The sequence below is a fragment of the Lagenorhynchus albirostris genome, chromosome 6 (genome assembly GCF_949774975.1).
Source record: "Lagenorhynchus albirostris chromosome 6, mLagAlb1.1, whole genome shotgun sequence".
NCBI classification, from domain to species: domain Eukaryota; kingdom Metazoa; phylum Chordata; class Mammalia; order Artiodactyla; family Delphinidae; genus Lagenorhynchus; species Lagenorhynchus albirostris.
Window position 1 is genome coordinate 49,362,181 of NC_083100.1, and position 27,873 is coordinate 49,390,053.

Genomic DNA, 27,873 nt, shown 5'->3' on the forward strand with positions numbered 1-27,873 from the left:
AGATTTGGTAAGGGGCGTGGAATGCTAAAGAAAGAAATCAGAGGACTCGTAATTTATAGAAGAAAGCTTACAGGAAAAAATAATATTTTTCTCCAGTATTTCACCATTTTGAACTAGAAAATAAATACATTAAAACTATATTAGCAACCAAAGTATTGTGTTTTCTTTATAATAGATCATCTCTTTACTTATTATTCATTCAACAAGGCTTTCTATATACCATGGGCTAATATTGGATTTGAATATGAATGACATACAGTGGCTGTCCTCCAGATGCTCAATTTAATTACTCAACATAGCAGTTATCTAAGTTTTGACCACAATCCAAGCATTCAAATTCTTCAGCATAAGCTTACATGTATATTCTGTGGTCTAGGGTGTACTGGCAGATGGGGACTATGAAAGGAATTACAGAGGATAAGTATACTTATAGCTTGTAATGAAAAGCATGGGTTTCCAATACCAGCTTCACTACCTGATTGTGGTATATCCATGGGCAAGGTATTCATCCACACTAGGTCTTAATTTTCCTGGGAATACAAAAGTGCTTTCCTCACAGGGTGATTCTGAAGATTAAATGAGGAAATTCATGTAAAGGATTTAGTATAATTTTAGAATATTAGAAGCATTAAGTAAATCTTGGTTTTTAACATGAGTAGAATTTTCAGAAAGGCCAAGTTAAGATAGAAGAATCCATATGGTGGAAATGGTAAAGAGAAAATGAAAGGGCTTGATTGTTTCAACAATAAAATTTGGCAGATATCACAATTTCAGGAAAAAGTAGTGAACATGAATTTGGAATGTCGGGTTAGGATCAAATAGTTAAAAATCTTATGAAGGCTTCCAAGGTTATACTGAAGTGGGAACAAACCTGAATTATTAGATCTGTGTTTTAAGTACAATGGAGTGGGTTAATTTTACTGAAGAGATGAAGATCTGTAAGGAGGCTCTTGAAAGTGTCCAATAATGAATGGCAATGTGTGAAAAGTAGAAATGATAGATTTTGATGACCAATTGAATATGAGGAATGAGAATCGGTACTGCTTTGCTTCTAAAAGTGTGTTTAGGCAACTTTGCAGATTAATTTAAGTGAAATGGGGAGATAGAAAATGAAAGAAATTTAGTAGTGGTGATGGACAGGGAGAGACAAAGAGAGAGATGGGGTGGGGGAGGTAGAATCTTGTATTAGATGCACGTGGAAATGAGCAATAGGCTCCTGAAAATGCAGAACTGGAACTCAGATGCAACATGAGACCTGATAACACAGAACTGGAAAGATAGGTAGTAACTGAAATTGTGGCAGTGAAATTATACAGGGAGAGAGACTAAAAAGAAGGCTTAGGATGGAGGGCAGAACTCAAGGACATTGAAATGTTAACAAAGTAAGTCATGAAAGAAATAAAGAGGCAGGAGGAGAGCCAGAAGAGTAACTCAGAGATGAGGTAGTTGAGAATCCAGTACAGTTTGAAACCTAGAGCAGTGAAGTAGCACTGCATTTGAAAAAAGGCTAATAAATATGGCAATTGTCTGGCTATTAGTAATATATTTAGCTTTGAGAGCAGGGAACAAATGACAAATATAATGGTTCAAGGATAAAGAAGAAGTAAGGATGTGAGAGAGGGACCTCCTAGGTTAGAATGCTGAGCTGACTCCTTACTATCTTCATGACCTTGGACTATTGACGGAACCTCTCCAAATATTGGTTTCAGGGTTAAAATAATTCTTCATTTAAAGAGTTGTTTGGGAACTGGAGAGATAATGTGGCCTGGAATACAACAGGTGCTTAATAATGTTAATTATTTTTAGTTGTTATTATTATTATCTTTTCAATAAAATATCCCCAAGTCATATTGCAATTTTGTAAGCAGATTGGATAGGGGGTCCCCAGAGAAAGAAAACCAGGTATGGCTTTCTTGACATAACAGAAGCCATTTTGACCTAAGCCATTTTGTGATCTAAGCCTTGCCCTTGAACAGGTCTCAGTAATTAACCTTAAGGGAAGAGAGGGAATGCAGGAACAATGGAAAAGCAGTCAATGAACGACAGTATGGGGATAAAACTGTCCTAGCTCCTCCTCAACGGATATACATAGCAATGTGATACATATCTTTGGGTTCTGCATGACGGAAGCCCCCACCCGGATGGAGAATGTTAACTACATGCTGAGACCCCAGACTAGTCGGAACCTAAGGAATGATGGTGTTGACCTTACCTGACCCTCATGACTTCAATCAACTAAGGCTTGGACTTTGTCCACCTTTGCCCCAATTCTATGCTGAATTCTCCTCTGCTCAAGCCCCTGCATGAATAGGCATGTACCCTTAGCTTAAAACTTCCCCAGTTTTGCTGTTCAGGGAGACACTGCTTTGAGGAAGATCCCTGGTGTTCTTCTCACTTGCTGCAAGTAATAATAAATCCTTCCTTCTCTCAGTCCTTACCTTGGCTGTGTCTTTTGGCTAGACACCCTCCAAGAGGCAAAGCCAGTTTTCAGGGAACAACATTAGGACCAAAGTATTTGGATGAGTGTTTGATTCTTTTCCCTTCTCAACTCATTTCGAGTCTGACCTCTGGTTTATGTGTCTATTTCAATACTTATTCATTTATTCACTCATTGTTATTCACCTATTATTTATTGAGTGCCTATCATGAAGCTGAACTTTATGATATGATAAAGAAGAGATAAGATTTAAAATAAAATATATCCTTGCTATTGTTATGAAGAAAAAGTAATTGTACACTATGTCCCAGGACACTTAAGAAACAGACTCCATGTTTAAATGGAGAAAGAGAATCAGCCCCTGACATTCAGGTTCTGACTTCACATCAGAGCCAGGTCTTGGTGATCCCTTGTTGAACATAAAAAAAATTTCACAGAACATCAACATCAGACAAGGGCACTGTGTGACCACTTTATTATTACTCCTGAACATATGACATGAGCATTGTCCAAGACACAAAATCTCAAACATCCCCACTCCAGGCTAATATGAGTACTGCTGCCTATTTATCAACTAAGGCTTTAGCTTTGCTCTAGTCTCCTCAATCTATAGATAAGATTTAATGAGCTATCCTATTGCTAGGCAGTAAGTTAGCCATGAGCAACAAGAGGCAGCCCCGTTGGCTTAATGTCCAATAGCTGCCTAAGCTATTTGCCAACCCCACCCCAAACACGCCCCCATCATTACTCCAAAATGGTCAGTGGACCGGAAATATCCCCCACTGACTGACTGGAGGGACTTTCCCCACTCTGGCACAAGCGCACACCTCACGCTATCATGTCCTTAGATAATCTTTGGTGGCCACTGGGCTCATTAAATGTTCATAAATATTCTATGAATACATACATCTGATTATAATAGACTGAATTATGGGAAGGACATGCACAGCAGCGCATCTTGTTATATAACCTGCAGCTCTCAATTAAGACTGTCAATCAGCGACCTCCTGGATTATGCAAAAACCTTGCCTTAAAAACTCTACACCTCAGCCCTCTGGAGCCGTTGCCTTCCTTGGCCTGGCCCACCTCTCTCCTGAGGTGTTATCTCTGTTCTCTCCTTATCTTCAATAGATTCTCTTGCAACGGGTAAGATCTCCTTCTTTGCACCCTTACCAAGAACTGAGGCCCACGGAAGGAGGGGTCTCCAGACCCTCTTCCACTAACACTATCATCAAAATTTCCCCTGCTTTCTGAATGCTCCCATTTCAGAGTGAGCCCCTACTCCATTAGACTGTCCCCCCAAACACCCTCTCAGAGCCTAAATTCTGTAAGTCCTTTTTAACATCCCCTTACTGAAATGTCCCATGATTATCCCCGGAGTTCCATTCTCACTAACTTCAATGAGTAATAAACCCAACCTGTTTAACTGTAGGTGTGTTTCCGGTAGTCTTTAGCTAGAGAACATTGACAACAAATATAAAATGATGCATGTGGTATAATGTTTCAGCCCCATAAAGCTTTTGGATAGAACATGCTGTCCAGGCTAGCTATTTTAAATCAGATGGTTATTTTTAAACATGTGAGACATATATTAGGGTATATTTATACTATTGGATGTGTTAATATTGTTACTATTTGGTATTAGGCCTTATTGGTTTGACTCTATAGACTATGTTAGTATTTTATTCTCAATAAACACCTAATAACTTTGTGTTGAATTGCAACAATAAGAATGAGTTTTCTATGTATTGTCAACCAAGACAAATGTCCCAGTGAAAAGGCTAAACTATTCTAAGGTTTAGGGGATGTTAACTCAATAGGAGTGGGTTTAAACTTTAGGGTAGTAGCCACAGGATTTCTGAGTTCAGTATATTGATTGAGAATATTCAGCTCTGAACCCTAGTCTACAAAGTCTAAAGAATGAAGGATAAAACAAAGGGTAGAAGATGTGAATTAAAAAAAGAAAAAAAAAAGGAAAAAAGACCTTGGAATAGGAAAGAAGCTAAAACAGCAAACCACATTTTTTTTTTCCTGGATCTCCTCTTCACTTTAAATGTAAGGCTTCCACTTCCTTCTCTTATCTCCATTCTTTTTTTCTTGCCCCCTTTTCTTTTTCAAACAATATGGAGCTTTAAATATTATGATCCAAACCAACTTCCTAGTCCCTGCTAATAAATCTGGTCTTCTATCATGCCATATTTTTAACAGGCATCCAAAGGAAAGCTCCATATTTTAAGATATAAATGGAATAAAAATTCTAAGGTGATATTAATGATTATACAGGCAAACTATATACTTGGAAAGAATATTGAAAGCTATAAAATGTGATTACATTTTTTGTTTTATTCTCAAAGAAAAATTGTTAGAACTAAAATTATGAAATACTAAAATTATGAATTATATGTAATACTTCCCCTATTTTCCAAGTATTGGCTTACAAATAAATTTTTTCCAGCTTGGTGAAAATAAATGAAACATTAATTATTGTCTCTGATGCCTGAAATAATTTAGCTACTTTATCAATATGCCTTTTGGGCAAATCACCCCAGCGATTCTGGGATTATCATAAATGCTGCACATAGGCAATTTTTGCCTGAAATTGAAGATTATGTTATTAATTCCACATAGACTCTTCATCCTAAAATCAACCTATCCTTGTTTTCTCATCTCTAACCAAGTATTCAAAATTAATCAACTCTCTGAAGCATCATGTTTAGTGACGTGACAGTAATGTGTCTGCTATAACCAATCAGGTGAAACATCATTGTAAGACAGGTATTTCAAACATAAGACTTTAAAAATTAATGAGCAAAGGGAGTAAAACATGTACATTTTCAACCTTTCTTTTCTTTGAAGGATCTAAAAAGGAGATATGAAAACTCAGTTTTCTTCAAAGGCAGTTATTTAAATTTCAAATGAACTGCTTTATATTGCTAAATTTTAGATAAAATTAAGTATCATGTAGTCATGTATCAATGTCTTTAAAAGTAAAAAATATTCCTTCTGTAATCTTTTTTTTTTTTTTTTTTTTTGCGGTATGTGGGCCTCTCACTGCTGCAGCCTCTCCTATTGAGGAGCACAGGCTCCGGACGCACAGGCTCAGCGGCCATGGCTCACGGGCCTAGCCGCTCCGCGGCACGTGGGATCCTCCCGGACCGGGGCATGAACCCGTGTCCCCTGCATCGGCAGGCGGACTCTCAACCACTGCCCCACCAGGGAAGCCCTGTAATCTATTTTTTATCTTGGCTCCCTCTAACCCTCTATATACTATTTTTCTCACATTCAATACACTCTTCATCCTATTAACGTCCCCAAATTTGTTATCCCTCAAAGACTTTATATCATTAGAGGCACATGAATATATACTAGTATAGCCACAAAAATATATTTTAATTATTTTAACATGCTAGACTGTTTTCTATCTTTCTATTAACGTAGTTGTATATTTATATTTGAAATTCATTTTTTTGTAAGCTGCATATAGTTGCAGAGTACTTGCTTATCCAATCTGACAAGCTCTACGTTCTGTTTTCCATATTTAGACCATTTACATTTAGCTTGATTATTGATATGGCTAGGTATATATTTAATAACTTGCTATGTTTTCTATTTGTCCTATTTTTTTTCTGTCTCATCCATTTTTCCTTTTTATCTAGTTTGTCTTGTATTAACTCTCTTTTTGGTGTTTTTATTTAACTCTAACGTTGGCATACTAACTAAAATTGTGTGTGTGTGTGTTATTTTATGGTTGCTTTAGAGGCAATACTACACATGTTTAATGTATCACAATCCATCTTCAAGTGCTATTACACCACTTCATGATAAGAATATTAAAATTGTATACTTTATACTATTTCTCCATTATATAGTTTCTACATTTCCACTTTGTGTCCTATTGTTGTCATACTTTTTACTTTTGTTATAAACCCCATTTCCATTATTATTATTTTTTTGAACTTCTGATTATCTTTTAATGAGATTTAAATGACAAGAAAAAACTATATATCCATCCATAAAATCACCATATCTGACAATCTTCATTTTTTGTATAGATCTGTACTTTGGTGTGACATCATTTTCCTTCTTCCTGAAGAAATTCATTAAATATTTTTGTATGTCCAAAGGAATATTTTACCTTCTTTTACAAAAGACATTAGTGCTTGGTATAAAATTCTTTGTAGACAGTATGTCTTAATACTTTAAACATGTTGATCTTTGGTGTTTCCTCTTGCATTTTTTGGTCTGAAATCAGATGTCTTTCTTGTCTTTGTTCCTTAGTTCATAATATGTCTTTTACTCTGGCTGTTTTGAAGACTCCTTTTTTAAATGACTGGGATTAAGCAATTTAATTAAGATGGCTTGGTGTAAGTTTTTTCATGTTTCATCAAATTTGGAAATTTTCAGTCACTGTTTCTTCAAATATATTTTTCTGTCCCTCCTTCTCTTTTTTTTTTCTTTCAGATAATCCATTTAAATATAAATTAAGCTGCTTGAGGTTCATCTACTGCTCACTGATCCTTCATACTGTTTATTGTTATTTCTCCGAGTTTTATTGTAGATAATTTCTACTACTGTGACTTCAAGTTCAATAATATTTTCTTCTTCAATGTCTAATCTGACTTTAATTCCAAGCAGTATATTTTCATCATACACTTGAAGATTTTTTATCTCTGAAATTTTGATATGATATTCCTGTATATCTTATTTATCTCAACATGTCTTTTTGAATATTTGGAATGCAATTATAATAATGGTTTTAATGTCCTTTCCTGCTAATTCTGAAATAGCCATCAGTTCTAGGTATGTTTTGATTGCCTTTTCTCTCCATTATGGAGCATATTTTTCCTGCTTCCTCATGTGCCTTGCAATTATGATCAGATGTTAGACATTGTAAATTTTATCTTGTTATATACTGTTTTTTTTTTCAATATTATTGAATGTTATTCTGGGACACAATTAAGTTATATAGAAACAGTTTGTTTACTGTGTGTCTTGCTTTTAGCTTTATTAGGTGGGAGTGAAACAATGTTCGGTCTAGAGCTAATAATTTCCCACCACTGAGGCAAGACACTTTTGTATACTCTACCCAGATCCTCATGAAACTTGAAATTTTTCAGTCTGGTTGGTGTGAAGAGGCACCATTCTCAGTCCTGGGAGAGTGCTGAGCAAAGTTACTTCTAATGCTTTCAGGTGGTTCTTTCCCCTAAGTCAGGTAGTTTTCTCACACAAATGCACTGATCAGTCCTGAGCTGAGTACTCAAAGGGACCATCTGCAGAATTCCAGAATTCTCTTTTAGTGTAGCTCTCTCCTCTCTGATAGTCTGGCCTGTGAACTCTAGTTACCTTGCTCTTCAAACTCTCAGCTCCATAGCCTGAACTCAGGGAATCCAAGGATTTCCACCTGTGTTCCCCTCCCTATGTCATTGCCTGGAAAACTTTTCAAGGCTGTAACGTGGGACAGTCTTAGGGCTGCCCAAATTAGTTTCCTCTCTTCAGATTCACTGTTCTTCATTGTCTGATAGCCATTGTCTTTCAAACTGCTGTTTCACAGATTTTGTTCATTTTTTTGGTTGTTGCATGTGGCAGAATAAAACTGTTCTATTATTCTCTGTGCTTCTCTGGAAATGAAAGTACTAGCAATATTTTATGCAGATACTGATAAACTTATTTAAAAGTTATATAGAAACTCAAAGGGTGTAAGATAGCCAAAGCCTTCAGAAAATAAACAAATAAACATGCTAAGAGGGCTTACACTACCTTTTTAAAAGATTTATTTTTAAACTACCTGAGTAAAGACTATTTATTATTTGCATGAAGAAAGACAAGTAAATAGTGAAACAAAATAGATTATCCAGATATAGACCCACACATACATGGTCAATTGATTTTTGACAAAGGTGCCAAGGTAATTTAATCAGGAAATACTGTGTTTCAACAAATGATTCTAGAATAACTTGATATCCATATGAAAAAAAAATTGAACTTCAACCATTACTTCACACCAAACACAAAAACACAAAAATTGTCTCAAAAGATATTATAGACTAGCCATAAATGATAAAAACTATAAAACTTCCAGGAAAAAACTAACCAATAGAAGTAATATTTGCAATCTTGTGATAAGGAAATTTTTCTTAGGACTCAAAGAATAAAATTAGTAAATTAAAAAATTGACAAATTAAACTCTTTTAAAATAAAAAAAAAATCTATTCTTCAAAAGACACCATTAAGAAAATGAAAAGTAAACAGCAGCCTGAGGGAAAATATTCACAATGCATGTGTTTGACCAAGTAGTTGCACCAAGAATATATAAATATCTTTTACTAGTCATCAGAGAAAATCAAATTAAAATCACAATGATATACCACTTTATAGCCGCTAAGTATTTAAATTGATATGCCACGGTTTAGAAAGAATATGGAGCAACTGGAACACACACATTTTCCTGCTGGAGGTATAAAATGACATAACCAATTTGGAAAATTATTTGGCATTTTCTTGTAACTCAATACACTATTATTTATTTGGCCAAGAGAAATGAAAACATATGTCCATGGGAGACTTGTACAAAAGTGTTAATAGCAGTTTATTCATAATAGAAAAAATTGGAAAAATTCGTTTACTCATCAACATGTATGTTGACAAGTAAGGATACATTTATGCACGTTAATATTACTTCACAATACGAATAAACTATTGATATAAGAAAAAGCTAGATTAATGTCAAAAGTAGTCTATAACCGAAAAGAAGCAAAACACAAAAATGCACATACATATATGAAGTTTCTAAGCTATAATCTTAGAAACGAATGGTTTCCTGGGGTGGAGAATTAACTAAGCATGCATGAAGAAACTTTCTAGCGTAATGTCAATATTCCATATACTGATTTGGGTGATAGTTACATGAGTGTTTATATTTGTCAAAATTTCTCAGTCTATATACTTAAAACTTGAGCACGTTATTTAATCTAAATTATACCTCAATAGAGTTGATTGAAAATATTTAGCTAAACAAATGAAAAAAAGAAAACATTTTGCTCCAAAGTTTTCACTGTAAATTTGGAGCTGCTTTAGTGGCCATTATTGTTGTTGATATTTGTTAGAAATATGGCTTTTAATCCATTTTAATCTTTAAAACATATTAAGAACTAACATAGCTTTTTAAAGGGCTAGAAATAGTATCTTAAAAACTCTTATCTGCCATATATTGTAGGTAAATATCAATAGCAGGGCATCTTCAATTGTATTTTATCTATGAGATAAAATAAAGTTCCAACTAAATAAAAATGACATATCAAAAAAATCACCATTCAAAGGCATTATTTCCAAGGATTTTTATTTATAATCCATATTTGACTCCTTGATCCCTATCGTCACTTTTCTTAGATCCACTCTCTTTCAAATACTGTGTTAGCAGCAAAATTTTATATTTCCCATATTTTGAGGTTTGTCCTCAGTGCACCCAAGGCTGTGTAGGTTTCTCACACTCTTGATAAAAATGTGTTCTTTTGCAGAAACAGCTAAAATTGGTGCTAATTTTACGTGAATATGTTTCCCTTTGAGATGAAACATTTGGTACATTACGTACTGTTTACTCTTAATGTGAGAACAGAAAATGAAATGTTATTTATTTTTGAGACTAGCAATGAAACCTAGATGCTTACCTCAATTTTTGGAGACTGGAATGATAAGGACTATCACTGAGATTCCTGGCACCCTATGGTATAACCTGCATTTTTGCTTAGAGGTCAGTTTACCCCTCTCCTTTGTATAATGATGATGGACACTTCCTCCCTGATCCACAAGTAGAGAGAAGGAAATAGAGGGTGGGGGAGGGAAGGAGGAGGGAGGAAAGAAAGGAGTCATATTTCTAGATTTATCTTGAAAAGATTCTTACAGTGCTAGCCTAAAAAGCTAAAAAATTAGGAACAGATTCTGAACCACTCTAAAAATATTTAACCTAATTTCAGGGTCATTAGCTCTTTATAGTAAAAATTTTTATGCCTATGTTTGATTTTTCTTCTCTGGGTTTAATTGATCACCTGGTAGTTTTGAATTCTCCTTTTTCCCTCATAATGTCTATTGCAAAATTACAGTCAAGCTGAAATTCAGGTCAACTATTAACCAAACTGTAAAATATCCGTGGCTTATGCAAATAGTCAATAACAAGTTTTTGAATTTTAAAACCACTATAAACAATAAACATGAGCTCATTTGTTATAGAAACTATTATCTATTCCATTTTTTTAAATTCTCCTGAGCTTCTGGTATATAATTCACAGACTCTCTTTTAATGCTTTCTGACTTAAGCTTTCATACATACATTGCAAAATTGGTCCCAAATTTTCACCCTTGTCTGCATCCTTTCCCACTGCTATGTCACTTTGTAGTACCCTGCCATTCCAATTCTAGGCCTCACTATATGAACTTCTTTAGACAGCGGGATGTTAGTAAATGTCCATGCAGAGGCTTGCAAAATGCTTACACATTTGCACTTGCCTTCTTATGCTCCTGTGTGCTTGCCACACTTTTCGTGAATATGCTAGAAATAGCCAAAACAAGTGTTGGATTATCTCAAAAGAAAATAAATTAGAAAGTGAAGCTGACCATTCTAGTCATCCCAGCCAGAGGCACACTTAGATCAGCCAATAGCCAGCCAACTCTAGAATTTTGCTCAAATCCAGCCTTTATCAGCAGAAGCATCTCACCAATCCCCAGCTGACTCCAAATGTGCAAGCAATCAATGCTTATTGTTCTAAGCTGATGAGGTTTTGTAGTGGCTTGTTACTTAGTATTATTATGGCAATCGAATACTCATACAGTTGTGAAGGCATTCAGGTGTATTTTTCCTTTTGATACAGACAGATAAAAAAAAGTGAGAGGCTTTCTGATGGCAAATATAAAAACTCTTTCATATTTTGAAAGGCATTTAAAAGATAGATTTAACTTAATGTGTATATATTAATCTACATTTAGAGTTATCTCCTGGGGTGTCAACAACATAGTGGGGGGCCTGCAAATATTTCAGATAGAACTGATTGAAGAGAAAAAGAACAGTAATCTAGCAAAGGAAAAATCCAGGAGGATAGCCAGTAGGTATACAGTTTTCCAGAAAAAGACTTCTGTAGAAAACCAATGTGTGTGTGTGTGTGTGTGTGTGTGTGTGTGTGTTTCCTCTGTTGCTCCATATGGGCAAACCCATGTAGGTGTGTATCATAGGGAGATAGATATCAGATGATACAAGGACTAAATATTTTAAGCTCTAACAATAAAATGTTCTCAGAAATTGAGTATACTAGGTACTTGACAAAATCAAGAATAGCTTTGGCATCCAAGCCCAATTTTGTTTTTTTATGATAAACAATGAGGTAGAAATCTGAGGATACAGAGAGGCTAAGAGGGAAGTCAGCTGCTATACTCAAAATACCATTATACAAAATTCAAATATTATCACACTAGTATCAACTATAGATGACCAGGTAGATTCAGGTTTTGCTTCAAATCAAACATCTGCTTCAAAGAGGAGAGAGTTGTTTTGTTCTTTCAAATTTTCTCCCCTGGGGAAGAAATGATTGGCAGTGATGATGTCCAATTCCAATTCCATTATCTCTTTCAAAGCTAATAAATAGCAGACATAAAGATCTAGCTAGCACAATATTTGAACAGTTTTTTCCAGGAATTTGTAATATTTGTAAAGTTCCATTTATTATAATAATAGGAAGTATAGCTTTCTGAGAAAAGTGCACACAGGTGATGATGTTATTTACTGGATAACTGAAATAGTGGTCATATTTTCTTTAATATTTTCCTTGAGAGTAAAAAATATATATATATTATGTTTTAAGAGACTATATGACTATAAAAGGGAATTTTACCAGAGGTATCTGAGAACCATGATTAATAATGTTAGGAATATTTTAAAAACAAATTCCTTATTCAGGTTAGAAGTGAAACTTAGAGAATTTCCAATAGTCTACTTTTTTAAATTTAAAAATATGTTAGAACCAAATTCATGAGCATTATATTTTATTTACTAAGAAATACAAAATAGAGGACTGTGTACTTCTTTGATCTATCTACCATGGGAAAAAACTGCAAATTTGAATCTCTCCTAGATGTACAAATGAGAATAATCATGATGGAGACACATGCTGCTTTCTTTGTAAGCAGGGCTTAGTCATGGAGATCTGGTTGTAATGGAAGGCATCTTAAAGATTTACTTGTGTGGGTGACAGGAAAAGAAACTAATGAGGATTGGGATGTGGCTGTAGGGAGAGAAGAAGAAGAAATCTGTACTTAAACTATTGTTGGCAGGTCTAATTCTTAGGAAACAAACATTTTGAGGAAAAGCTTCTAGTAATGGCAAAGTTAATGTATTGAAAATTTCGACTTAGCAGTATTTTAATACATCCATGATAAATAAGGATATTCAGCTTACCTCCTACACCATACTTACTTTACTTTCAAGTTTTCTAATTATTAGTTACCATATTAAATATCTCTTTCTTTCCCAAAACATGATTCTAGATCTCAAAAAGGACGGGAGAGAGCCTCACCTATCTGTCTTCAGTTCTGCTCTGGAATAAGACCACTGTATGAGATGTTAGAAACAGATAGGTCTCCTTGATATCCTCAAATACACTGCATGAAGGAAAACTTCAGTAAACCATCCCTTGTACCACTTGAAGAGAACAGGAGGTATTGATGGCAAGCCAGTGACTCCCAAATGGATTGGAAAATCATGTTAAGGAAACACAGCTGAGCATCACCAAGAGTGTAAGATGAATGATGGATTTACTGACAAGAGTCAGTGTGAAGAAATGCCAATGACTAAAGTCCATAGTGGGGTAATTTTATTCCTTACAAGATGTCACCACGGAATGAGTATGGATGTATATATTCCTTCATGAAGTATCACAACACCAAGAACCACGGAATGAGTGTGGATATATATAGTCCTTCGTGAAGTATCACAACACCAAGAAAGCCACAAGAAAACTGCCTCTACAACAGAAAAAAAAAAAGGTGAAGGGGAAAAAGCCTGAACTAACTAATCTTACCTCTAAAATAAACTGTTTTATCAATGAATTTCCTTGGAAGTGAATTTTCTTGCAAGAGATTAGAAAGATTTCTGCCAATAAGTGGAATGGGGCCCAAGATAGAGATTAAGCTTGGTTTTCAGAAAAACTTAAAGAGCAATATGTTTTTTGCATTACTGTTTGTGAGCTGTAAAAGTGTTCAAATACTTTTTTTAATGCTGTATTTTTTACTTAAAGTTCTGGGAAATGATACAGCCATTTCTAGAAGATAATATGTATTTAGTATGATATGCACTTAGCATATTGGTCAGTGATATGAAAAATAATAAAAATTCATTACTATCTAGTTCTTGATTTCTATAATGTTCCTCAGAGTCTATACTATCAAATATAATTGAAGTAGAGGGCTACAATTACCCAAAATCCCTCCTTTCAATTTATTATCCTTTTAATTTTTAGTGGCTTTCGTCTTCTCCCCTTGCAGTAGGGAAAAAAAGAAATAAAAATGAAACGATTAAAGTTTGAAAAGGAAGAAGTTTAAGAGGAAAAAATTTAAACTAAATGGATGCTCCAATCATGAGTGAATGAATAGGGTTAGAGAAATTAAGGATTTTATCCGTAGGATAAAAAATGTTGGACGTTTTGCTGTATCTGAAGGCCTGAATCAAAACATCTTACAACAATCAGGTAATTTTTTTATTTCACAAAACAGTAAGCACTAAGGTAAAGCAGCTCTAGGGATGGTTTATGGGACAATAATGTCATCAAGGATGCAGGTTATTTCTTTCTCCCTGTCACCCTCAGTATTCTGACTTAATTATCTTAGAACTGGAAGATGGTCACTGAAGTTCAGTGGGTTGAGTGGATAACTTGTTGGATAACTCGAGTGTATAACTCAAGAAGAATGTCAATTATAATTCTATTGACATTTTTGTCACCTGAAAAACAGTACTTGATTTTAAAAACAACAACCAAAAACTCAGTTATACCATGAAAATAATATACGACATACTTAACCTAAAAAAAAATCCCCTTACTTAATATTTTTTACCATGATTCCCTGGTAGAAGCTAATTGCATTTAAAGTGAATTAGCCAAGGTTATGTTGTACACTCCAGTGCAGCATTTCTGAGTAAGCATGCATGAGATAAAATTCCAGAGGCTCTTAAACAGCAGGAAAATAAGTTTGTGTGGTAGAGAATCTCAGTTAAATTAAACTATAATTATGAAATATGTTACAATATTTTTATTTGCCTGCAAGTGGGAAAAACATTTTCATTGAAAATTGTTTAAGCTAATAAATCTGTTAGAATACAGAAACAAGCTCCTTTATAAGAGGGGCCAGGAGGAGTAGACATAAATAGATACAGATAGGAGCTTCAACTGTTAAGGAGACACATTCCTTTGAAAATTTCCTATTATTATTATGTTTCTATTAGGTGAGACTAGAAGGAAAAAAATCCTACAATTCTAAATACAAATTCACTCTTTATCCCAAGGAAGATAAATGGGAGAGGCAATTTTTAAAAATATGAAGTAGAGTTATGGAAAGAGATTTCCAGGGGATGTTGATTTTTTTTTTTAATTACAAATTCTGAAAGTACATGCATGTGATCAAGAACTACAACAAAGGACTAGCATGGATTTATAAAAATAATAAGTATCATGAAAGCTAAACACTAAATTTTTATTTGCCAACAAAATAACATAAAATGTCAAAGAGAAAAATTTATTTTTCATTATTTGAATATCTAAAAAGAACAAGAATGTTCTGCACTGGGTAACTGATGAAAGAGCATTATAAGAAAGCAAAGAAGGGTTTCCCTGGTGGCGCAGTGGTTGAGAGTCCGCCTGCTGATGCAGGGGACACGGGTTCGTGCCCTGGTGCGGGAAGATCCCACATGCCGCGGAGCGGCTGGGCTCGTGAGCCATGGCCGCTGAGCCTACGCGTCTGGAGCCTGTGCTCCGCAACGGGAGAGGCCACAGCAGTGAGAGGCCCACATACCGAAAAAAAAAAAAAAAAAAAAGAAAGCAAAGAAAAGGCACAACTCCTCACTGTTGTTAGAGAGAAGATGCCAACAACTGAGTTTGTAAGTTATGACAACCAGAGACATCTCGAGATTGAATTGGGGGTCTTAGAGATTAGTGACTTCACTGTCAACAAAAGTGCTCAGCAATAGATGGTATCAAGCAAAATGTGAATTGTTAAGCTAGAGGGATTTTGAATTTCCTTCCAATGCTGAGAATCTTTGACTCTAGAATGATTGTTGACTTGGTTTTTGGAAATAATAGGAGAGTTAACAATCTGCAAAAAAGAGCACAGTTTCCAAACTCCACAGGTAATTGTTCATTCTTAAATTAGGAAATTATCAAAATTAAAGATGTTCCCTAAAGTAATTTAAGATCCTTAAAGCCTTGTTTACTAAACACTGGCAAGCAAAATATACACTGATCACTAAGAGTTACATATTTTGCAAGAATAACAAAACTGCAAAACACAAATATGTTTGAAATATATAAGATAGAGAGGCTGAAGCTGCCTATTTCTTCTGAATGATAAGTGGCCTATGTGTTGGTTCACATTCTCTTATAGATTAGAACTTGTTATTTTAGGAATGCTGTTCATTTTAAGTGGAAGGAGAATATTCACAAAATTTTCAAGTGGCTCTATCATCCTCTATTGAAGGAACTGTGATAATATCACCAACTACAGTATAGATGTGCCGACAGACTTACTTTTCCTATAGGAATAGGGGTAGACTTTTAAAAACTGATACAGGAATAGGAATAGGCTGAATCTATAAAAAGTTTCTGAAATAACATTTTCCCAGTAATTTCTGGTAGTTTTTTTCAAACCAATAAACAAGAGTGCCTACAATCTGCAGAGCACAAAATCACACCAGTCTGTTTCTACAGAATTCCCGGACTCCAGATCCAAAAAAAGCACTGGCATATCAGATCTACTTTAACCTATATTCAAAAGCAGAACAGTATTTGGATTTTTGAGACACATAACTACTGCCAGCTGTTATTTACACTTTCCCCTATTTACACTTTTCCCTACGTAGAGTAGCTGTTTTATTTAAATTAGAATCCTCTGCAAACTTTCCATTTCTGTTCTATAGATAAATCTGCCAAACACTATCAGCAGGGCCACACCTGGATAATTATTGCAAACATACAAGATCTTTGCAGTCATAATTTCATTTCACATATTCATGCTTTGCAAAAACACATTATTTGCTGGTCTGCCATCATCCTGCTCTCCCTCACCAATCCCATTTTTCTATTCCTATTATGGAAACTATTATGTTTCTTCATGATATTCATGGTTTCCAGAGGTGTAATTGGAAAAAAACTATGTCTCCTATTTTTAAGTTTAGCAGCAAGTTAGAGAATCTATAGTTTACCCTTGCTTACACTCATTTTCTTTTGTTGTTTTTGTTGTTATTGTTATTTTCAGCCTAACTGTAATGTTGATGAGGGCAGGAAGTAGATTTTGTGCATCACTGCATGTTAGAAATTATCATAGTCCCTGGCAAATGGTAGGTCATCAATGCATCTATGTTGACTGAAAGGGACAGATAGATGAACAGCCAAATGAATAGACTGAATACTAAATAGTCATTCAAAATGAATATAATGTAAGTGGATAATCAATACTACTTTATAGGGGACTTCCCTGGCAGTCCAGTGGTTAAGACTTTGTCTTCCAATGCAGGGGGTGCGGGTTCTATCCCTGGTCAGGGAACGAAGATCCCACAGGGCTCCCGGCCAAAAAAGCAAAACATAAAACAGAAGCAATATTGCAACAAATTCAATAAAGACTTTAAAAATGGTCCACATCAAAAAAAAATCATAAAAAAGTACTACTTTATAACATTTCTCATTTCTTGAACAATCTGAGCATCCCCTGATTCTATATAAAGCTGTGACTGTTTTAAAAGGAATTTCCATCTTGTTATGTCTTAGCATTCCCAGGAAATAACAAAACCCACAGTGTCTGAACTTTTTATTTGGTCAAATGTTATCAAAATATTTAGACAGATCAGTCTCTACTCAACACAGAAATTATAGTTTAGTTTTCCCTTTTTAAATGTTTGCATTGTATCACTTAACAAATTATAAAGACAGGAAATACAGCATAATAAAATCACTCTTCTTGACACATCACAGCCAATGTCATTTTAGAAAACATTTATTGGATGCCTACTCTGTGTAGGCATTATTCTGGGAGATAACATCGCCTTTAGTCCCTAGAACAACAGTTCTCAAAATCCTTCAAATGAGGTCTCAGGACCCCTTTACACTCAATAATTATTGAGTATCCTAACAACTTTTGTTTATGAGTATTGTATCTATCAATATTTGCAACTTCAAAACTTAAAACAGAAATGTTCGAAATATAAATTCATTTAAAATAAACTCATTACAAGTTAACAATACATAATTTAATGAAAATGACTATTTTTTAAAAACAGTAATAAAAATGACATTGGTTTACATTTTTACAAACATCTTTAATTCTGGCTAAATAGAAGATAGCTGGGTTCTCTTATTTCCTTCTACATTCAGTCTGTTCTGATATCACATGTCACATAGCCACTGGAGAATGCACTCTACATTTTGAGAGAATGGAAGTGAAAAGGGCAAATTATATCTTAGTATTGTTATGAAAATAGTTTTACCTCATAGACCTTGTGAAAGTATTTCTGAGATCTGCTAAGGTCCCCAAACCATGCTTTGAGAATCCTTGACTTGGAACAACCTTTTGAGTTGATATTATTATCACATTTAACCTTAAAGAAACTGAACCTCAGTGAGATTAAATGACTTGCCAAAGATGACAGAGGAAGTAAGTGATGGATGCAGAATAAAACTCAAATCTCTTAATTCCAGAGGCAGTGTTAATCCCAGTTACCACAGACAGCCTCCCAACACTTTTAATCACAACTTTCATTTCTATTTATAACAGATCATCTATTGATCAGGGGAGCAGAATTTCAAGGGTTAACTTCAAACAGCTCTAGGGAACACTGGTATCCAGAAAATTACATACATTGGAAAAAAGTGAAAACCCACAAGTGTGAAAATAAATGAAGGGAAGCCTTATCTGAATAGAGTCAGGAAGGCCTGAAGGCCTCTCACACAAGTACCACTAGTTGCAGCCTGTATAAAACAGCAGGAAGAAGGAAAATATGAATTATGTTAACACGGTCTGTTTGTATAGAATTCTCTGTAAAAATTATTTCTGGTTCTCAACTTCTTATCCGTTATAATAAAAATGTTACTTTTCTTCCAGTAAGAGGGAGGACACTTTTCACATGGAAATTTCATCTTCTGCTTTTAAGAAAAGAAAGACAGCTCCCTGCCCCAGCAGGAATGCACTAACCACCTCCTGAAACCAGTAAGAAACCACCACAACCTCAAACTCGTTCTTCTCCAATGAACTTCCGTTCAAAACAACCCTCCCCAATTTCCTAAAACCTGATAAAAGCCTATGATTCACTACAGCTTGCTTGTCCCAAATTGTTATTCTCTGCCATTCCCAAATAACACATTTTGCTGGTAAAATAACTGGTTGTTTTATTTCTAAGGTCAACGCAAGCAAATTCTTTTGGAGGTGCCACACAAAAGGGAGTCTGACACCTGACTGGAGAAAAGCTCTTCAGATGATGACAGTAAAGAGAGAGAGACCACGACACCAAGGCATAAACAGGAAAACATGGCCAAAACATGAAGAAAAAAAAATTTCTCTTCTGAAAGAAACTGACAAAAATGTATCCACTTGAATCTTGGATTTTCAAGTGGCCAGGTGAGGCTACTGGGCTACTTTGAAGTAAAAGATTGATTCCAGAAGGGCAGAAAAGGCTTGCTCTATATTTAGTCACTGATAAGGAAAAGAGAGATCCCCCGGAGATGAGAAACTCCGCTGTAAAATGTAAAACTGAGGGTTCTCAGTGTCATTTGACAACCACTAAATTAATGATATTTTATGTTAATTAATGTATTAATATAAATCTGTGGTAAGAGAACCTGTCTCTGAGCTATATTTATTCTCAAAAGTGCTGTACAGGATGGCTATATGCAAACTCAGCAATATTCCTTGAAACTAATCACCCAGGGAAATTTTTCTAAGAATGCAGTGACAGAGATAGATGTTATATAATTGGATGTACCAAAATTTCCTTCAAAATTTTGAAGCTGAACAATTTGAATGAAAGATTACCTATTTTTTAAAGCCGTTTTTCTATAAATAATAATATCTAAAATGTATGATCATTCCCTGTTGGTGTGTGGTAATAACATTAAATACTGAGAAATTGGCATATGCTAGACATTTGCTACAACCTTTACAGGGATTGGTTTATTCAGTTCTCACAATATATCCATGATGGTGATACTCTGGTTATCCCTATTTTACAGATGAGGAGTAAGAAGTTCAGAAAATTTAATCAATTTGCCTGATATCCCTAAAGTAATAAATGATAAGGCTGAGATCTATACCCACAAAAGTTTATATTTTTAACTACCATGCTTTACTTATTTGATGACATTTAAGCAGAAGAATCAGCTATGATTTGATGAAATTGGAGTTGCCTCTTTGTCTACTATTTAGATCTCAGGACCTGTGTTGACCATACACTTTCTGCTTGGAGCCATCATTCTTTCTTGGTAGAAACTTCTTTCTGACCTTTTATTTTCAGATTTTGATATATTGCTTTTTCTAGGTGGTTTAGATGTTTTGGAAAATTTAAAGATCAAGGTTTGTTCAGAACTCTAGGTGGGCATGTGTGTATGTGTTTTGTCGCTTTAAGGGCAAAAATGGGACAAGAACATAAAGAAAATAAAGTATACTTTTGATGTTTGGCAACCAAAAAAGTAAAAGTTTGAATCTAAGCCCCAACAAGGCTAGTTTCTCCTCCTCCTCCTATTTTTCTTCAATAGAAACCTGGTTACCTAATCTAGATGTTTGACCTTTGGCAAGTCACACTCCTGGCTCACTTGTAAAATAGTTTAGTTAAACTAGAGAATAATAATAGTAATGATTATGATAATAATGATGTTGATAATAAAGCTAATCGTTCTAGAGTGTGTAACAAGCACCAGTTACACACTGTATTTTTCTAAGTGTTCACATATAACAACATTCAATTAGCATATTGGTCCTATGGAATAGGTACCATTATGATATACGAATTACAGATGAGAAAACTAGGGCACAGAGAAGTTAAGAAATTTGTCCAACACCAAACAGTAAGTGGCTGAGTCAGGGTTGGAATCCACGTGCTGATTCCAGAGTTCATGATTTTAACCACTATGCACTATTGATTTAACCCAACTCTCTGTTCCAGCTACAAAATAAAAATTTGGGCTGTAGCTTTGTTAGGATATGTTTTTCCCTTCTTAAATATCCTCTAATTTTTCCATTCAAGAAAATCAGTAAAGAGTAGAAAAATGTGCCTTAAGCATTGAAATTTCAACATATTACAATAATGGCATACTTTTTAATTTTACTGAGATACTTAACATTTTGAATTTGAGAAAGAACAAATGACCACATGGTAAAGCCACAGTAAATAAGTATAGTAAAAGATAATAAAGAGGGAACATATTTATGGCAATGTCTAGAAAACCAACATTTTTGTTGCAAATTTTCATTGGAATGAAAATGTCAGGTTTGGCTGGATAACATGAATCAACACTAATGCTCTATTACTGCTTCTTAGACACATTTGGCAACTGATCCTAGGAGACTGGAATTCACTCTTTATTGATCTCTGAGTAGAGTGTATCTTTAAGAATGGGTACAGTTAAAAAAAAACAAAAAAAGTATTCATCCTTTACAAGAATGCCAGTAACGAAACAATCATAAGTATAAATTAGGAGAGGGGAGAAAATAACCATGAAGGAAAATAAGTGTAATATACGGAGCAGAGACCAGAATCAGTAATAAAAAGGCACTTGATTTAGTTTGTCTTTACCATATTCTTCCTGTTACAATTACATAAAAATCCCACCAGATGGCGCAATAAAATAGACACCCCCACCCCCGCGCCCCCGCGCAACTTCTCTATTTGCACTTTTTGACTACCATAACATTTAAACTTTATAGAATTACAAAATCTAGCTCTGAATGATCCATGACCAGTTTTAATTTGCTTTGTTATTTGCTTACTTGTTTGTCTTTGATTTGTTTAGGTATTCTAAGTCATACTTCTATGCCTAGCAGTTTTCTCTTTATAACATTTATGAAGTTTAATTATATTATAGTTAAGGATCCAAAGGTTACTTCAAACAAAAACATGAGCTAAATTTTGATTAGGGGTTTTATTCTGCTTTATAAATATATTGATATATTATTATAAATATAAAATAGATCTAAAAGAATTCAAAATTTCTATGCACCTACTGCCAATAATTTATCTTTTTTATGACTTTGGTATTAATTCAGAAATATATTTCTTTGGTAGCACATTAACATATTTATCAGAACCAAGGTTTATTATAGATCATTACATACAGTTCTCCCCTTTACCTCTAATATATAGAAACCTGTACATTAATTACAAATTGACTAGTTTACAAAAATATCACTAGCTTAGCATAAAGTTTTACAGTTGGTTCCCATTTCATAGCAGGTCTCTATTGCAATTTAAATATAATTTGATATGTTATCAAAGTTATTTAACTGTAATATTTCAGAGTCATATTTACTTGCTAAAATGAGACACAGCTGTTTTGGGATTGTGATTTTAAAAAGATGTTTTTAGTGCATTATACTTCCTTATAAAGATAATACATATATTTTTCAGAAAAAGAAGAGACAAATGGAGAAAAAAATAAATTACACAAAATCCTATCTGCCTACAGATAATTCTTATTGTTAATTTCCAATTCATAGTGAAAATGTTGGTTTTCATTTCTAGACCCTTAACATTATTATAGCCATCACATTTTAAAGCAATGTCTTGTTATCACCCCATATTTACTTAGTAAAAATACCCTTATTATGATAAACTTTTATGACTCTTTCAAATTTAAGGTACTAAGATCATTGAGTTCTACTTTGGCTTATATTGTATTTTGATTGCTTATAATAGCAGCAAAAAATGGTAAAAGAGTTTTTCAGAGGTTAAGGGAGGCCCAGAACACTTGCAATTTTTATGCTTCTGTGATGTCAAACAAATTAAGAGCCATAATTGTAGATAATATCCAAAGCATAAATTTAGACTCCTTCATAAATATCAGGTCAATCTGTAGCCCTCTGTTCACAAATGGAGCAAATGTGGCTGTTACCATACTATAAGCATTAGTCCTCAATGTTAAATTTGACTGCATGTACTTCATATTCACTGCTTTCACTGACTGCTATTAGGAACATATTCAGTGGCCATGCAACAAACTACATCCTAATTAACCTTATGGTCTTACTTCTGCTGTCCCTGCCAATTTGTTTTAAACAATTCAGGCAAAACATGCCTGAATTGAGTAGATTTTCATAAACTGAAACAATTTAAAGGTCCACATAGACAAGCATGAACCAGATGTACTATATGTAATGTATATAGTAACAAGATTATGACCCTGCTCTGTGACACCAACAAATACACAATAAAATGTGTATCTATGAACCACTTTCAATTTCCTCATAAAATAAAACATAAGGAGATTGTAGAACCAAAATTGCGAGATCAATCAAAGATATTGTTGTTTTTGTTAGTAGCTCTTGATATCATATAAAGAGTGGCCACAAATAGCTGGCCACATCATCGTCACTACTGGAAAAAAAATCAACATTGATAATGGATTAGTAGGGTGATGTCACTCAGAAAATGTACTTTCTTTGTGTCTATTTTTTCCTAAACTACATGTGCTTGGGATAGACAACAAGAAAAAACAAAGAAAAAAGTACCTAATGTATGCAAAAGTGCTGCTTTCTTCAAGATCTTGTTATACATTTACATAATTTCACAGTTATATTTAATACAAACTCTATATATACACACACATATTATTTTGAGCAATTTTTACTCCTTACTGGTAATAACAACAGTACCTTGTATTCTTCTGTATTTTGAGTAGCTTACATTAAATAACACTGAAAATTATGTTAAGTTGTGAATAACATATGTATGTATATTTTTATTTCATACATGTGTACATATATATGTACATATGTGTCTATGCATAGATGAAATGTATATGAAATAAAGATACGCATACATATATATTTATTTCCAGGTTTTTAAAATGAGGAATATTTAGGTTGCATGCAGATTATTGCTATAATAAAAAATATTGAAATGAATATCCTTATAAAAATCATTTTGTGAATAATAGTTTTGTACTTATAAAAATATGGTATCTGAAAGATACCATACTAGAAATTATGGAAGGATACAATCCAGTTAAAATTAATAATGGTATGTATTTTTGCTTTTTTTTCATAATTTGAAGTTGTCTTCTAAGATGCCACACTCTATGAGGGTAATTCTTTATCCCATGCAACCTATGAGGCTTGGATTTCAAAACCCACAGAAGAAGTATGAGGCTATTTTCCTGGGAGAACTTTTGTAATCTTTCTTCTTTAATAACAGATTTATTATATCTAATTGAATGATGCATGTTATTTAAACCTGACATTTTTGTCATGGCCATGGTTACAAATTTGATTCGTCCAGTTATAACTTGTTGAGAAAGAGGACAGATTCTTATTGAATGTATGCAAAAAACTACATTTCCATGAAAAATGAAGTGACTCAACAAAGGCACTTTGTATAATATTTGCCTTAATCTAGCTTCTCCCAAAAAACGTAGAGCCTGAGACACAGACTTGCAGGTCTATACTGTCAAGCTGTATACAGCTGGCTCTCAATAATGTTTTACTTAGTCTTGTGAAAAACATTGTATACTCAAAGATCAATTTTTTCTGAACTATTGTCCTCTTTACAGTTTATAAGCTTTGATTTGTAGCTTAAATATTCTATATATGTATATTTAGACATTCACATATAATTAAATGAATAAATTTAAAGTATTTAAAATATATTAACATTAGCTTATAAAACAATGCCTATTCTATAGGGAATTAATCATTAAATTTCTAACATTTCACTTAAAAAAGAGACAAAGCATAGCCATTATTTTGCTACTAGTGAACCTAGTATGCTTTTAGCCCTAGGATGCTACTACCCCCAGACCCCTGCACTAGGCCTTAGGACACCCCCCTCCTCTCCATTTTGAGGGGCCCGCCTCCCTCTGCTGACCCAGAAGAGGTCAGCAGTGCTGTTCAGGCAAGACAACTCAAGGTCAGATCTGGGATCTAGCCTCAGTTTTTCCCCTTCAGAGCACTCCCCAACCCACTTCTCCACGCACAGATTCCAGATCCCTAGAATGTGATTCTATGGGGTTACTGCTGAACCCTGTGGCCGTGCCCTAGCAGTAGACTCCCTAGTAGACCAGTGCAGCATTTCTTTCACAGAACTAAGCAAGATTGAATCACTAGAATGGTGCTGACAATGATGGTAATGGGGGTTGGGATGACTTACTCACATGGGACATAAGACAAGTTCAGAGCCCTGGGAGACATATAGTCAAACCTTGAGTCAAGCCACATGCATGGGTTTACTTGTCAGTATTCCCACTATGTTACCATCTCTTGTCTGTAGCATCCGAGGGCAGAGAGGTGACAGTAGGTGTCTTTTACCCTGTGTGTCCACTCCTCCCCATGTTTCACTTCCATCCCCTCCACAGGGTGCTCACCACATGTCAGGGGGTCCTCCAGGGGTGGTCACACCCATTTCCTTCTAGGACTTAAGGACGTTTGAGGTTGTTGTTTTGCAATTCCATGAGCTCTTCCCATTGATGCCCACTCTTGTTTTTATTCAAGTGGCAATGCTGTGCTTTCTGATATTGGTCTTAAGCCAAACCTGTGTAGGAATAATCAATCCTTGCATGGATGGTACTACGCTTCTTATTCCACCCAAGGCTCGTTGCCTAACTCTCTCACTGTGGTAGTGTGCAGAAGTAGGGGTGGGAAGGGGGCAGTCAACATTGAAAAAGTCCATATTCTGATAATGCAGAGATTACAGCCTAAATAGTTCAAGAGAAATCATGATTGGATGATGTGCTATTTGAGATTTACACTATAAAATTCTGAATAATAAATTTACCATGACTAGAAAATAAAATATATCCACATTTTACTGCATACTCTGGGCAAGTATTGTATTGTGGTCATTATTAATGAAGCACAAAGATAATCATAGAGAGAGTAATTGGAAGCCAATTCACAGGAGCGTAATGGATGATGAATGATCCAGCATTGTGTGTAATGATGTAACCGGCTTTAAATAAATGGTATTGGAGAACTGCAAAGCCAAGATCTATGTTATTTCCATACAAACAGTTTCCCAAGAGCCATTGTCTTGTAAGTCATAACAGTACTGCTACCTTTTTCACGTGGTACGAGATAGGAAATTAGTTATGAATGCACAATTGATAGTAAAGAACATGAAGAGATAATTCCTGGACCTGAAGAAGAGATGGTGCCTGAACAATATGTAGAATCTTCATATCCACTCCTCTGACAATCAGCAAATCAGTGCATTTTCTCTATTACTCTAAGTCTTGGTTGATGAATTACCATATATTATACTTCACTGAGGCCTGCAAACTGTGAAATTCATTTTTTAAATTAAATTGTTTGTACAGTTAGGATCCTCACAAAAACATATATGTGCAGGGCCTACACACCCTAGAGGTGACCTTGCCACATGAGCAAACTTTAACATCATTTTTATGTTTCTTAAAGTGAGAAAAATCAATTTATACATGAACACTACAGTATTATTTATCTATTGCTGTGTGACAAATTACCCCAAAATTTAGCAGCTTGAAACAAACAACTTAATTATTATGTCACATAATTTCTGAAGATCAAGAATAATAGCTGAATATTTCTGGCTCAGGGTATCTAAAGAAAACGTAGTCAAGTTGTCACCACATGGGCCCCTCCATAGGGCTGCTCACATAATATGTCAGCTGGCTTCCTCCAGAGTAAATGGTCCTAGAAAAGTGAGTATGTTCAAGACAGAGCCACAGCTTTACATATCCTATCAGAAGTGACATCCCATCATTTTGCCAAACACTATTCTTTAGAAGTGAGTCACTAAGTTCAGCTTATATTCAAGGGGAAGCAAATAAAGATCTACTTCTTGAGGGGAAGAGTGTCACAGCACGTGTGTACGCATTTTTCCCAGTCTTACTGAGGTATAACTGACAAATAAAATTTTACATATTTAAAGTGTATATGTGATGATTTGATATGCATATATATTATGAAAGGGTTATTACAATCAAGTAAATTAACACACCCATGTGTTTTGGCGTGTGCGTGTGTGTGTGTGCATGGTAAGAATGCTTCAAAAATGTGGTGTATATGTATATATATATATGCATATATATATATATATCTTTCCAATGTGTACATATTTTTTAAAATGCCACAATGACCTATGCATTCTTTACAATTTATTAGGTAATGATAATTTAATAGTATATAAAAATAAGAAAAAATAAGAAGCAAGAATACATGTAGCTTGGCAACCTAGTGTTGTTTTGTAGTCTATAATTTTAAATTGAAACCTATTTGGAAACTTTGCAGGCAGACAAATTTTATACATTAATAAAGTAAAGTTTCATTCTACAGTTTATATTGGTTAAGCATCTTGGAAATTTTAAGCTTAAATTAATGTTTATAATATAAAATCATATTTATCATTGACATAATTTTGTTTGTAAGGTAACATTTTGTATTTTATCCATACATTGTTTAAGTGAAACAAATGTTTTACAGAATTTTCTGTTGTAAAAACAATATAAACTTAGTTGAACACTTTTTTAATAATTGTGTTATTTAAAATACTTTTGGAAATTATTGTAATTTAATATAATAATATAACCAGTGTAAGAAATTAGTAAGTTCAAGTTAATTAGGATTTTTATGAAAAATTACCCAAACTTTATACAAATTATATACACAAACATAGTTTTGGACTATGATAAAATCAGGATGAATTAAAATTAGCTAATCAGATTAATGTGCTCAAGTATTCACTTTGATTACAAATATTATAAATAATTTTTTAATCCTTAAATTTTCTTACTGAAGTTCTCAATTTTTTCTTCTATCAACTAGACATCAATTTTAATTTCTTTGCTTCTTATGCTGTAGCCTGGCAATCAGTCTTTATCCACAACTTGATAATTTCTCTGAGCTAATTTTTTTTTTTTAATTTAAAGAGCCAGCATTTTTAAGTCATTTGGACATGTTTTCTATATCTGGGATTAATGAGTTTTTTGATTATTTTGATTTGGTTTAATTAGCTTTGA